This window comes from Argopecten irradians, chromosome 2 (genome assembly GCF_041381155.1).
Source record: "Argopecten irradians isolate NY chromosome 2, Ai_NY, whole genome shotgun sequence".
NCBI lineage: Eukaryota > Metazoa > Mollusca > Bivalvia > Pectinida > Pectinidae > Argopecten > Argopecten irradians.
Genome location: NC_091135.1, coordinates 1,173,448 through 1,187,737, shown reverse-complemented (window position 1 = coordinate 1,187,737; position 14,290 = coordinate 1,173,448).

The window sequence follows — 14,290 nt, the reverse complement described above, 5'->3', positions numbered from 1 at the left end:
CAAATAGTGACTGCACAGTGACACCTCTGACACACGACACGTCTGTACCAAATAGTGACTGCACAGTGACACCTCTGACACACGACACGTCTGTACCAAATATTGACTGCACAGTGACACCTCTGACACACGACACGTCTGTACCAAATAGTGACTGCACAGTGACACCTCTGACACACGACACGTCTGTACCAAATAGTGACTGCACAGTGACACCTCTGACACACGACACGTCTGTACCAAATAGTGACTGCACAGTGACACCTCTGACACACGACACGTCTGTACCAAATAGTGACTGCACAGTGACACCTCTGACACACGACACGTCTGTACCAAATAGTGACTGCACAGTGACACCTCTGACACACGACACGTCTGTACCAAATAGTGACTGTACAGTGACACCTCTGACACACGACACGTCTGTACCAAATAGTGACTGCACAGTGACACCTCTGACACACGACATGTCTGTACCAAATAGTGACTGCTCAGTGCACTATCAGAAACACACAGTCTGTACAAATAGTGACTGACAGTGACACCTCTGACACACGACACGTCTGTACCAAATAGTGACTGCACAGTGACACCTCTGACACACGACACGTCTGTACCAAATAGTGACTGCACAGTGACACCTCTGACACACGACACGTCTGTACCAAATAGTGACTGTACAGTGACACCTCTGACACACGACACGTCTGTACCAAATAGTGACTGCACAGTGACACCTCTGACACACGACACGTCTGTACCAAATAGTGACTGCACAGTGACACCTCTGACACACGACACGTCTGTACCAAATAGTGACTGCACAGTGACACCTCTGATACATGACACGTCTGTACCAAATAGTGACTGTACACTACACATCTCTGACACACGACACGTCTGTACCAAATAGTGACTGCACAGTGACACCTCTGACACACGACACGTCTGTACCAAATAGTGACTGCACAGTGACACCTCTGACACACGACACGTCTGTACCAAATAGTGACTGCACAGTGACACCTCTGACACACGACACGTCTGTACCAAATAGTGACTGTACAGTGACACCTCTGACACACGACACGTCTGTACCAAATAGTGACTGCACAGTGACACCTCTGACACACGACACGTCTGTACCAAATATTGACTGCACAGTGACACCTCTGACACATGACACGTCTGTACCAAATAGTGACTGTACAATAACATCTCTGACACACGACACGTCTGTACCAAATAGTGACTGCACAGTGACATCTCTGACACACGACACGTCTGTACCAAATAGTGACTGCACAGTGACACCTCTGACACACGACACGTCTGTACCAAATAGTGACTGCACAGTGACACCTCTGACACACGACACGTCTGTACCAAATATTGACTGCACAGTGACACCTCTGACACACGACACGTCTGTACCAAATAGTGACTGCACAATACGTCTGTACCAAATAGTGACTGAACATTGACACCTCTGACACACGACACGTCTGTACCAAATAGTGACTGCACAGTGACACCTCTGACACACGACACGTCTGTACCAAATAGTGACTGCACAGTGACACCTCTGACACACGACACGTCTGTACCAAATAGTGACTGCACAGTGACATCTCTGACACACGACACGTCTGTACCAAATAGTGACTGCACAGTGACACCTCTGACACACGACACGTCTGTACCAAATAGTGACTGCACAGTGACACCTCTGACACACGACACGTCTGTACCAAATATTGACTGTACAGTGACACCTCTGACACACGACACGTCTGTACCAAATATTGACTGCACAGTGACACCTCTGACACACGACACGTCTGTACCAAATAGTGACTGTACAGTGACACCTCTGACACACGACACGTCTGTACCAAATAGTGACTGCACAGTGACACCTCTGACACACGACACGTCTGTACCAAATAGTGACTGTACAGTGACACCTCTGACACACGACACGTCTGTACCAAATAGTGACTGCACAGTGACACCTCTGACACACGACACGTCTGTACCAAATAGTGACTGCACAGTGACACCTCTGACACACAACACGTCTGTACCAAATAGTGACTGCACAGTGACACCTCTGACACACGACACGTCTGTACCAAATAGTGACTGTACAGTGACACCTCTGACACACGACACGTCTGTACCAAATAGTGACTGCACAGTGACACCTCTGACACACGACACGTCTGTACCAAATAGTGACTGCACAGTGACACCTCTGACACACGACACGTCTTTACCAAAAAGTGACAGCATAGTGACATATATGAAACACGACACGTCTGTACCAAATATTGACTGTACAGTGACATCTCTGACACACGACACGTCTGTACCAAATAGTGACTGCACATTGACACCTCTGACACACGACACGTCTGTACCAAATAGTGACTGTACAGTGACACCTCTGACACACGACACACGTCTGTACCACATTTATTGGCTGACACACAAGTGACACCTCTTATACTCACGGACACGTCTGTACCAAATATTGACTGTACAGTGACACCTCTGACACACGACACGTCTGTACCAAATAGTGACTGTACAGTGACACCTCTGACACACGACACGTCTTTACCAAAAAGTGACTGCACAGTGACATCTCTGACACACGACACGTCTGTACCAAATAGTGACTGTACAGTGACACCTCTGACACACGACACGTCTGTACCAAATAGTGACTGCACAGTGACACCTCTGACACACGACACGTCTGTACCAAATAGTGACTGCACAGTGACACCTCTGACACACGACACGTCTGTACCAAATAGTGACTGCACATTGACACCTCTGACACACGACACGTCTGTACCAAATATTGACTGCACAGTGACACCTCTGACACACGACACGTCTGTACCAAATAGTGACTGCACAGTGACACCTCTGACACACGACACGTCTGTACCAAATAGTGACTGCACAGTGACATCTCTGACACACGACACGTCTGTACCAAATAGTGACTGCACAGTGACACCTCTGACACACGACACGTCTGTACCAAATAGTGACTGTACAGTGACACCTCTGACACACGACACGTCTGTACCAAATAGTGACTGCACAGTGACACCTCTGACACACGACACGTCTGTACCAAATAGTGACTGCACAGTGACACCTCTGACACACGACATGTCTGTACCAAATAGTGACTGTACAGTGACACCTCTGACACACGACACGTCTGTACCAAATAGTGACTGCACAGTGACACCTCTGACACAAGACACGTCTGTACCAAATAGTGACTGCACAGTGACACCTCTGACACACGACACGTCTGTACCAAATAGTGACTGCACAGTGACACCTCTGACACACGACACGTCTGTACCAAATAGTGACTGCACAGTGACACCTCTGACACACGACACGTCTGTACCAAATAGTGACTGCACAGTGACACCTCTGACACACGACACGTCTGTACCAAATAGTGACTGCACAGTGACACCTCTGACACACGACACGTCTGTAACAAATAGTGACTGCACAGTGACACATCTGACATAAGACACGTCTGTACCAAATAGTGACTGCATAGTGACACTCTCTGATACACGACACGTCTGTATCAAATAGTGACGGCACAGCGACACCTCTGACGCACGACCTCGTCTGTACCAAATATTGACTGTACAGTGACACCTCTGACGCACGACATGTCTCTACCAAATAGTGACTGCACAGTAAAACCTCTGACACACGACACGTCTGTACCAAATAGTGACTGCACAGTGACACCTCTGACACACGACACGTCTGTACCAAATAGTGACTGCACAGTAAAACCTTTGACACACACGACCCGTCTGTACCAAATAGTGACTGCACAGTGACACCTCTGACACACGACACGTCTGTACCAAATAGTGACTGCACAGTGACACCTCTGACACACGACACGTCTGTACCAAATAGTGACTGCACAGTGACACCTCTGACACACGACACGTCTGTACCAAATAGTGACTGCACAGTGACACCTCTGACATGTACATAAATCCTCTGGGTATCAATTTCTGGTATTCTATAGTAAATAATAATAAAAGAAGAGACGGATCATTGAAGTACATGTATGTAAACCTTGAACTGAGGGATTGATCAACTTCAAGTTTGAATACCGCCTACAAATGTATACATGGTCCATGTACACAGTACTTATACATCTTACCAGTTATACATAAAATATAACTGAAACCATATACAATTGTGTGTGTGTTGGGGGGAAGGGGATGTACCTATATTTATAATATGAAACATGCTATACTTTATATACAATGAATGATATCACAGTGCAGTTCATGCTTATGAATTTTGCTCTAGAATTACAACCTGATAATGCATTTTGTATATTTTTGTAAAGAGAAATTCAAATATACTTACTCAACATAAATGTGCCTTGGAATCCTTGGTGCAGTTACAGTATAATTCAGCTGTCAATGTAAGTTCATAACAACTGTTATGTAGGCTTGTGTCATCAATAACGTCGATATCGCTTCAAAGTTTGTTTGTTGAATATCCTAATCAGAAGGTTGGTCATGTTGTTTTGGTAACGATTTAGGTAAAATATCCACATACATTTGCACATGGCCCGTGTTGTAAATCGAAAGTGGCTGTCCCGCTCAGGAAATACCCCACTACTATAAATAGATATCGCTGTCGTCAGCATCATATAATTCTTGTTCTTCGTCAAACAATGTTTTAAAATTCATTATTCTAATGATAAATTTAATATATTTCTTGTGTAAATTTTATCTTATATTTATATCGTTTGAGAAAATCAACTCAGAATCGATGCCCATCTTCCTCGCACAGGTGCTTGTTTTGTACCGATGACGTCAACATATTAGAAATTGTACCGGACCGCGATTTTCGTCGAAACTACTAGCAGATTTGTAGAGGCAATAGAAAACTTATTTCGGCATGTAATGAATTACAAATTTGTGTATTTTGACCAGTGGTTTCTCGGCTTTCGTGGTATGTATGGTAAATAGATATTTTGCTTATTTTGTATTAGGATTTCGTCGAAGTTTACTGTGTAGTACACATGGTACTTATTACATGTACTAATGCTACGAGAAAAATAATGTTAGAACGAATTTCTTTCAATATAATTAGTCACACATAAAATTGACATTATCAACTACAAAATCCGTGAAATACAAGTATTATTTCTTGCTACTTGTTGCATAATTCGAGATACAATGTCGAATCTTCGCTCCGGCGATTACGCCGTCTGACACACGACGTCAACAATTTGAAAATGCTCGGAATTAAGTTGGCATGAATTTTTAACTATTGAAAGAGAAAAAAGACGATGCCATATGATTTTTTTCTCAGAACAAAAGTTGTCGGCTATAATCTATAGTTTTACAGGATGTAAACAGTATCCCGATACCTCAACAAATAAGGATATTGCGATTTTTCTAACACCGACACGAAAATGCGTAGAAATGCGTAGTTGGGAGTTAAGGGGTTAAAAGTGTATACAATGGAACATGATTTTGAACGAATCTTTAATGTACTTTCGAACTGTGACACTAACGACATTAAGGAAAAGCTTTGGAAGTAAGTTATTATAACTGGATTAACACTAGATGTAAAAATAAATAAATTCACATTGTCATTACAGTCTGTCCCCGATAGCATAACACTTCTCATTCTACAAAAATGACCAGGATTGTATATCGCCGTGTTCTAATTCCTTATTACTAATCGATGACTAATGTATGTGCTTATATCCGCGTATTTTGCGCCCGATAGGAATGAGACTTATTCACGTACAACGTGATACCCGATAACGTTTGTGCAGTACTAGTATCTCCAGTGGAGGTGGAACGTAACTATTTGTAATCTTCCCGCTGAAATAACGTTAGCGCGGGATATCATCTTTTGACGTTATTCCATCACCAATAGAAACAATAGTCCCGCACAAACGCTATCGGATATCACGTGATACGTGAATTATTCCCATTTGCAAAAATAAATCGCCGTTGAATACAATTCACTTAAATTCAATAGAGCGCTTTCACTGTAAATCGTGAAATTCAATCGGCGCCAAAATGTCGATGTGTATGACAACGCCACTAGGTTATAGTAACTTGTTAATAAAACAGGTGACCGCCTTATATCCCTACGGCCCAATAATACGAAAGCCCATTAGGCCTAAGGCCAGTTAGTCCGAAGGCCAGATAGTCAGAAAACAGATAATATAACTGGAATTTATAAGCGAACAGTACTCGAAATGAAACAAACGTATATTACATTTTTCGATGCAAAAGATTTGCTGTAAACTTGCTAAGGTATACTTACATGTATGTGAATTAAAAAAACAACATAATATTGAAATACGTAAACGTATCTGATGTTAAAGATTACATACATTTTATGTGTACAATGCAATCCTGTTTAACATTTCCCCCAAAAAATAACATTATGCGGCCCATTTCCGTCAAACAAGTCAAAGAAAGGGGAAGGAACCGCAAAAATAAGGCGTTAAATAAATAGAGGTTACATAATGAGTGGTTGTTGAATATTGAATTTATTCTACACGAGTGAGGTCTTTTTTAAAATTCTTTTTTTATAACTTTCAAAAAATAACTAGTGTGAAATAAATTCAATATTCAACAACCACGAGTAGTGTGACCTGTTTCTACTCTATTCTATTCGTTTTTATCCAATAGAAATACGGAAGAGATACGGCAACGTGTATTTACCGAAATATGCAAATAAGGTGTAGTAATATTTTCATCAGCAAAAAGACACTAATTGGTATTCAAAAGTCATCGTTTGACAAAGAATCCATGGATATCAAATTCTTCGAATTGGGAACATCTTTAGGGTTAATTAAAACTCATTGAACGTCTTATTCAGTTCAAATATTCATAGTTGCTTCCAGAAAATAAAACTCAATATTGAACTACATGTAAATTGCAATCGCAAGACACGGCATCGTCTATTTCCCGCCAGATTATCATCAAGATCAAGTTCGTTTCATACTAGTTAAATCTACGAAAATCATGTGAAATTCTTGTCCGTCATGTATTATTAGTACTTATGGTCTACTTTACATGTATGAAAACGTCACTTATTTTGAAACAATGACCACGACGCGTTCAAACATCAGTTTTGGACGTCAAGCGGCGATCACAGCATAGAATGACGTCATTTGATTATTGATGACGTTGACAATGATGACGTGACACTGAGAAATAAGTAGTTCGGTCAAAGTTCACCGAGTCACAAGCCAATCAAAATGCGTACAGAGTTTATACCACGTGTGGTATAAACAAATTCTTAATCAACAGCTGAAGTGTTTATTTAACGGTCTGAGAGTTGAATACCACAGCCTGTTGTGGTAGAAATGTATATATTGTACAATAAGATTTGAATATAAACATCATTCATTCACGGAACAGTTTTAATCCTAACGCAATACAGTGCACATAAGGCTTACAATCGGACATCTTAAAGCTTGTATGTTTGTAAGATAATCCATAGAATGTATGCTTGTTAGATATTTTATAAATGTAACATATTAACTTTTTTTATTTGTTTATTTACTTTTTTAAAATTTTGATGTATTTTTGACTTTGCAATGCTCCATGAAGAAATGACAACTTGCCGTCAATAGAAATTGTCAGATTAGCAGTGTTGAAAAATGTTTTCGTTAATTATTACAACTATATAATTAATAATATAATATTTACTAATTTTCGGACTAACGGGCCTTCGGACTATTGGGCCTTCGGACTATTAGGCCGTAGGGATATAAGGGTATCACCATACAACATCATGCATTAGAGTTTGTAAACAGAATGTGGTGTCTATGTGTGGGGAAATGTAGATCATAATTTGTAATATCTATATTTAATTATATTGAATCAAGAACGTAACGTGAAAATGATGATATTAACTGTTTCCAGGTTTTACTTAAGTTTCTGGACATGACATTAAGAGCTGCTAGACCAAGGTCGATTTCCAAAATAGACATGGCCAACGTGAGAATCAGTTTGGTGGAATCATACCATTTGTCTCAATTTAAAGTGTTTTCCCAGAATAAATCTTAATAGTAAATGGAAATCAGACAATGGTCTCAGTAAACGTGGTCAGCAGGAGGTTATCGGACACTGCCCGGCGTGATAATTAATATCTATGAACGTCAAACAAGCGTATAAGTCAAGGCCAAATAACCCCTCTACTGCAATGCCCTCCTGCTATAAGACAATGCATTTGCATTAAACACGTATCAATTAAATTACATAGTGGATATATGGAATATAAAGCATCCATGCAGCATCCATTAGTGGCTGTCACGATTTTTGTTATACACACTGTATATTATATTGTATCAAAATACGAAGACCTGCGAACATTTTGATATTATGTTTGTCAATAGCAATAATATTTGTCGGCTTTTTAAAGAATGATTCATTGCTTTTCAAATCGACAGACATGTTGTTTTCCCTGAAATGTTTTCTTTTGTTATTGTTGTTTTCCCTGAAATGTTTTCTTTTGTTATTGATCAATTTGCAGGCGATGTGTATACAGTATATGTAATCTTAATCACGTCTACATCATTAGAAGAATTTTGCAAAAGAAACTGATTTCGATAAATGTCTCCAGGTCTTGCTATAAACACCTTACATTGTATAGTGTATGTTAATCTGCTTTCATATCATCCGTCATCGTTGATGAATACTTAAATGTTTCATTAGTGTTCTGTTGACCTTATAGCAAACGTATTGTAGAGCAGTTAGGTAACGTACGTAGTGAAGCTGTAATCGTGAGAAAGATAAGCATTTATCGTACATTGTGAAGCTGTATTCGTGAGAAAGATAAGCATTTATCGTACGTTGTGAAGCTGTAATAGTGAGAAAGATAAGCATTTATCGTACATTGTGAAGCTGTATTAGTGAGAAAGATAAGCATTTATCGTAAATTGTGAAGCTGTATTAGTGAGAAAATGTTCCCGGCGGCCACGGCAGCCCCGTTTCAAACCACCGTGGACAAAACGTGGTGACCGCGAGACAACGTGAGACAACGCAGAAGGACGTGATAGACAAACGTGAGCGGTCGTGATTACCGTGGATGCCGTGCCAGATTTTTAAACTGTCAAAAAATTTGCCACGGCAGTCACGTTACAGATGATGAACGTCAGAGGACGTAATAAAACGGAATTGACGTAACAAAACGTAACAGCGCGTACGAGGCCGTAACAAAACTTCCAGACGGTCCGTGGTGGAACGCGCAGCAAGCACGTTCCCGGGAATCTCACGGTGATTTCAAGTTTTGTGACGTTCTGTTTCGTTTTTTTCCACGTTTTGCCACGGTTGATGCAGATTGACTGCACGTTTTGTGCTGGTTGGTCCAGGTTTGTCAAGGTTTTGATGGCATGCCAAGGTGGACGATAGCCGTTCTGATGCGTTCTTTCAAGGCACATCACGGCTTGTAGCGGTTGAAAGCCCGACGTAATACGGCATGTTACGTCCTATTACGGTCTTACGTTGCAAGCAATATATGATAGAGTATCATTGCCTTGCCTAGTGCATTTTGCTAATTTTTGAAATTATTTGTTTTAATAGATAGAAATAGTCATTATCAAACACATTTAAACCATCAAATTATTGTAAAAGGCAGATTAAGTGATAGCCATTACAGAAGAAAAAATTTGCGTAGAAACACTTGGCTATAATAATTATATATTTCTTTTAACACAATTTGTAACTAAACGTGTTTGAAATTACATTTTCGGCAATAAATATTGTTTCATTAGCTCCAAAAAAGCCCGTAATCAGGCTTTCATCCTTAGTAAGCCTTGGCGGTCCGTGAAAAACGTATCGGAGCTTGATCAAAACGTGTTTTAACGTAGCAGACCTCATCAGATCGTAACAGGACTAGAGAGAACGTAATGTTACAGTTATCCTTGATAGACCGTGCTAAAGCCGTAGTGTACCTTTAACCTCCGGGAACACCACTTTCCCCTGTATCCACGGTCCACCACGTAATCCGTAAAAGACCGTGGCAAAAGTTCACAAGACCTAGCTCAACTTGAATACAGAGACAAAAATAGCCAAAATTCCACGACGCACCACGTTTCGGGAAAACAGTGCTACCGTGGTCGCCGGGAACATAGTGTAAACCCAGCATAGCACCTTCAATAACGCTGCATGTCTACTCACGTTCTCTGCTGTGCCAGCCGTGCCGTTCGTTCCCCTATCGGATGAGGAGAGGTTCTTTTGTAGCCACAGACTCTAATATTGTTAGCCCGTATACTCGGCGGATCGAGTTACTACCCTACATATGTGTATGGCCGATATAATGAAGTTTTAGGCCTGCATGTAATGAACCCGTAGTATGCTGGTATGTTCATCAAACGGAAACCACTTTTAACCCTGAGCCTGAATATCTAACGGAATTTTCACGTGTATGGTAGCATACGTTATCGCAACACAAATCAGGTAAACCGTTTTCACGATACCAATCGCTACATACAAATGTAACATATCTATCAAACTGCATGCGGGTATCCTACTGCACAATAATATGGTTTATGTGGAATTAATGTATTCATATATGTAAACAGAATTGTAATTTAATCAGATTTAAATGATCAAATGATAGTTATCAAAGTGCATTAAAACTTTTCATTCTAAGGAATACATCTCACTCAGCGCCATTGTTGAAAACTGAAGGCTATTTGGTCATCGATATGATATGTTTGTTTGTTTGTTTGATTATTTTAACGTACTATTAACAGCCAGGGTCGTGTAAGGACGACCTCCCATGTATGCAGTGTGTAGCGTATGTGAAATGTGAGGTGGGTGTTTTGGAGACTGTGGTATCTTTGGTAATCTACACAACATTTGCAATTGTTATGCAGAGTTCATTTTTGGACAAGTCTGCTTTTTGTGGTGTTGTGAGCCTGTAAAAACCATGGTAACCAAATTTGTTTTGTTTTTTTAAATGCAAAAAATTGGGATTTTCAACCCAAAATTACACCCCCTCTAGGAGAATTTTTCTTCTTGAACACAGTTTAAAACCAAGCATCACTGCCGTGATAGCGGAACTGAGCCTATTTCGACATAGGTATATCATTAAACTTTTGAGCAATCTTACCTCGTACCCCGGCTATCAATTTCTGCTGCTACAGTATTGAGTTTTTCCATCTTAGACGCACATTCGGATATCCTCTAAGCCATTAATCTCGAACCCATTTTGGGGAATTTCTTTATGCAAATGTGAAGCTTGCATATAATTCTCTAGATTGAATTCACCAATTTTAGGACATATACATTTTTTAATTTTTTATGCATATAATAAAACAGGGGCTTTCTGCTTAATAAAAATCTCACCCATGGCCATTCGGTCTTACTGTACACTGCTACCTATACTGACAACGGGCGAACCAGTCTTCAAACTCCCTGTTTGCCTAGCGCTAAGCAGGAGCAGAACTACCACTTTCATAGACTTTGGTGTGTCTCGGCCAGGGGAAAGAACCCAGAGCCTTCCCCCAGGGGCGAATGCTCAACTCCAGGCCAAAAGTGAGGCGGTGCCAAAGGAGGCATTAGGAAACATAAAGTCAGTTAGGAAGAAGAGAAAATATAATATCCTAAATGTAGTCGCCTTTTACGATCATGCATTAGGGGCAGCAGGTATGTGTAATTCTAAAGCACTACCTAATGTCGTAGTTCACGTTGCATATAGATCCATAGCCATGCTATTATATTATACTATTAACAGCTACCTCACGGACGCTCTCTCCTGAATATTGTTTTTAGTGATCATGTGATCATGATACAGTGGCCCTGTAGATAGGGCTTTAGAACTGAACCAGCTGCCCCCATGGCACGATTGTAAAAGGCGACTAAATTTAGTATCTTATCTTTTTTCCTAACTTTCTTCTTCCTAACGCCTTCTGTCGGCTGAGCGCTTGCGACAGTGATGTTGACTCTGGGCCCTGTCCCCTGGACGAGACACACCATAGTCTATAAAAGTGGTAGTTTCTGCTCCTGTTAAGCGCTCAGCCTTAAGGGAGCGGAACGACTGGTTCGACCGTTGTCAGTATAATGTGACTAGGTGGGGTATGTTGTTTGGTGTCTTCGGCGGCATGCTTCAGTGATATAGAACTATAAAAAGAGCAAGAGTCCCTCTACACAAGACACAAGATGAATATACCGCAGTCTCCCAAAACATGCATCGCATACTACATACACGCTGCATACCCACTACATGGGATGCCGTCCTTACATGACCCTGGTCGTTAATAGGACGCTTATTCAATCAACCAAACAATCAAAATGATAGAGTGGTCAATTTATGTCCTGGTTCCGTGCGATAGTGAGACTTGACCTTGGCCTGATTTATAGTGCTTCCTGTCTGAAGCATAGTACCATATACTGCATAGTGTTTAAATTTCACGGGTGTAAAATTTCGCAATTTCCTTGTTTGGCATTTGAGTTTATTTTCGCGAATTATCTTCATTTAGATGATGGGTTATAATATGTAAAGCCATGATTTTGATACACTTTGCGAGGTATTAAACTTCGCGAGTTTGGGTGGATCCGCGAATTTAGCAAAATTAAAACTCTCCGAGTATTATCATCTACACAGTATACATAACATCAGTTCATCTTATACACCAAGCTTATCTGAATCACAAACGTTAAGTCGAATACTTCCTATCAATTTTAATGACTCCTGGTCTTGTCGTGTGTGTGAGTGGGAGGCCTGAACCCAAAGCCCCAATTGCATATACTGTGATGTCTTAATGAGTCCCTTAATTAATGGGACCCGGATTTAGTTCCTTTGGCTGTTACTGGGTCGAAGGTACAGACATCAACGAATTGTTTCTTCTACAACAAAAGGTAATATGTCCAAAATTGCCGTAACTGAAATACATGATACATGGAGTAGTGATGGTTCTGCTTCCTATGAAAGAAAATTGAAATAAACTACTTCATTTTATCGCTAAAACTGAACTTAAAAAGACAAAAATCCCATTCATCCACTTTACTTTCAAATGTTATTGATTCTAATTAGAAACACACTTAAGAAAAAAAATCGAATTGGATTCTGACGGAAGCGGAAAAGCTCTGGTACTCCAAGAGGACATCCTAACTTTTGATTTTTTAAGTCATGATATTGAATCGTCGATAACGCATTTGGACTCTGTACTTTGAGCGATCAATTGGCACTACATGCCGTGAATTCCCTGTATGAAACGTTACGTGTGAAGCCATGTTTGTTACGAGTGATAATAATGATTAACATTAGTTAAACGTTTCTTCATTAAAATTGTATTTTTTACTTTGTTCTTTCAGTTCGACTATACTACAATACAGATTCATTTATCGTTACTTTGAAACAGAATTATCGTAGATGAACGACGTGAAGGATACCTTAGAGTGCTCTAGGTTTAGTTACATTATGTTTTCTCAAAAAATGCCATTAAATCGGTTGGTTGGTTGATTATATCAAAGCCCTACTAACAACCATGGTCGTTTAAGGACGGCCACCCGTGTATTCGTGCGTGTTGTCGGCATCTTTTGTCTGTACAGTGGAACTGTTGCCCTTTTTATAGTGCTATATCACTGAAGCATGCCGCCGAAGACACAAAAAACAAGACACCCCGCACGGTCAAATCATATTGACAACGGCAAAACCAGTCGTCCCAATTCCTTGTTGAGTGCTCTTTTTTATAGACTTTGTGTTTCAATCAGTGGAAGAACTGTTCACAGCCCTTTTTAATAGTGTCAAGGGAGACTATATCACTATAAGAAGCATTAGCGCCTTTTACATTTATGCAATAGGGGCACAAAACAAGCGGCCACCCCGCATACGGTCAAATGATTGATCATATACGTGACCTGTCGGAACGGATAGCAAACGCAGATCGCATATAGAACATTAATTCCGGTTATGTGACCTTAAGTGCTAATTAAGCCAGGTCAATGATATAATTCATTTAAAGATACCTAAAATCCCTTTAGTTTTTTCAACGTAAAAAAATGTAACCAAATTGTAAATACAAGATCATTGAACGTCTTTCAGTTTGTAACCATGTCATACCAATATTGAAACGCTTTCAACATGGCCAATATGAATGCCAACTGGGCAGAGGCAAATTCAACATGAAGCGCGCTAGATTGCCTCTGTCCAGTTGGCATTCATATTGGCTATGAATGCCAACTGAAAGACGTTCAATGCTTAAATATTTCTTGTC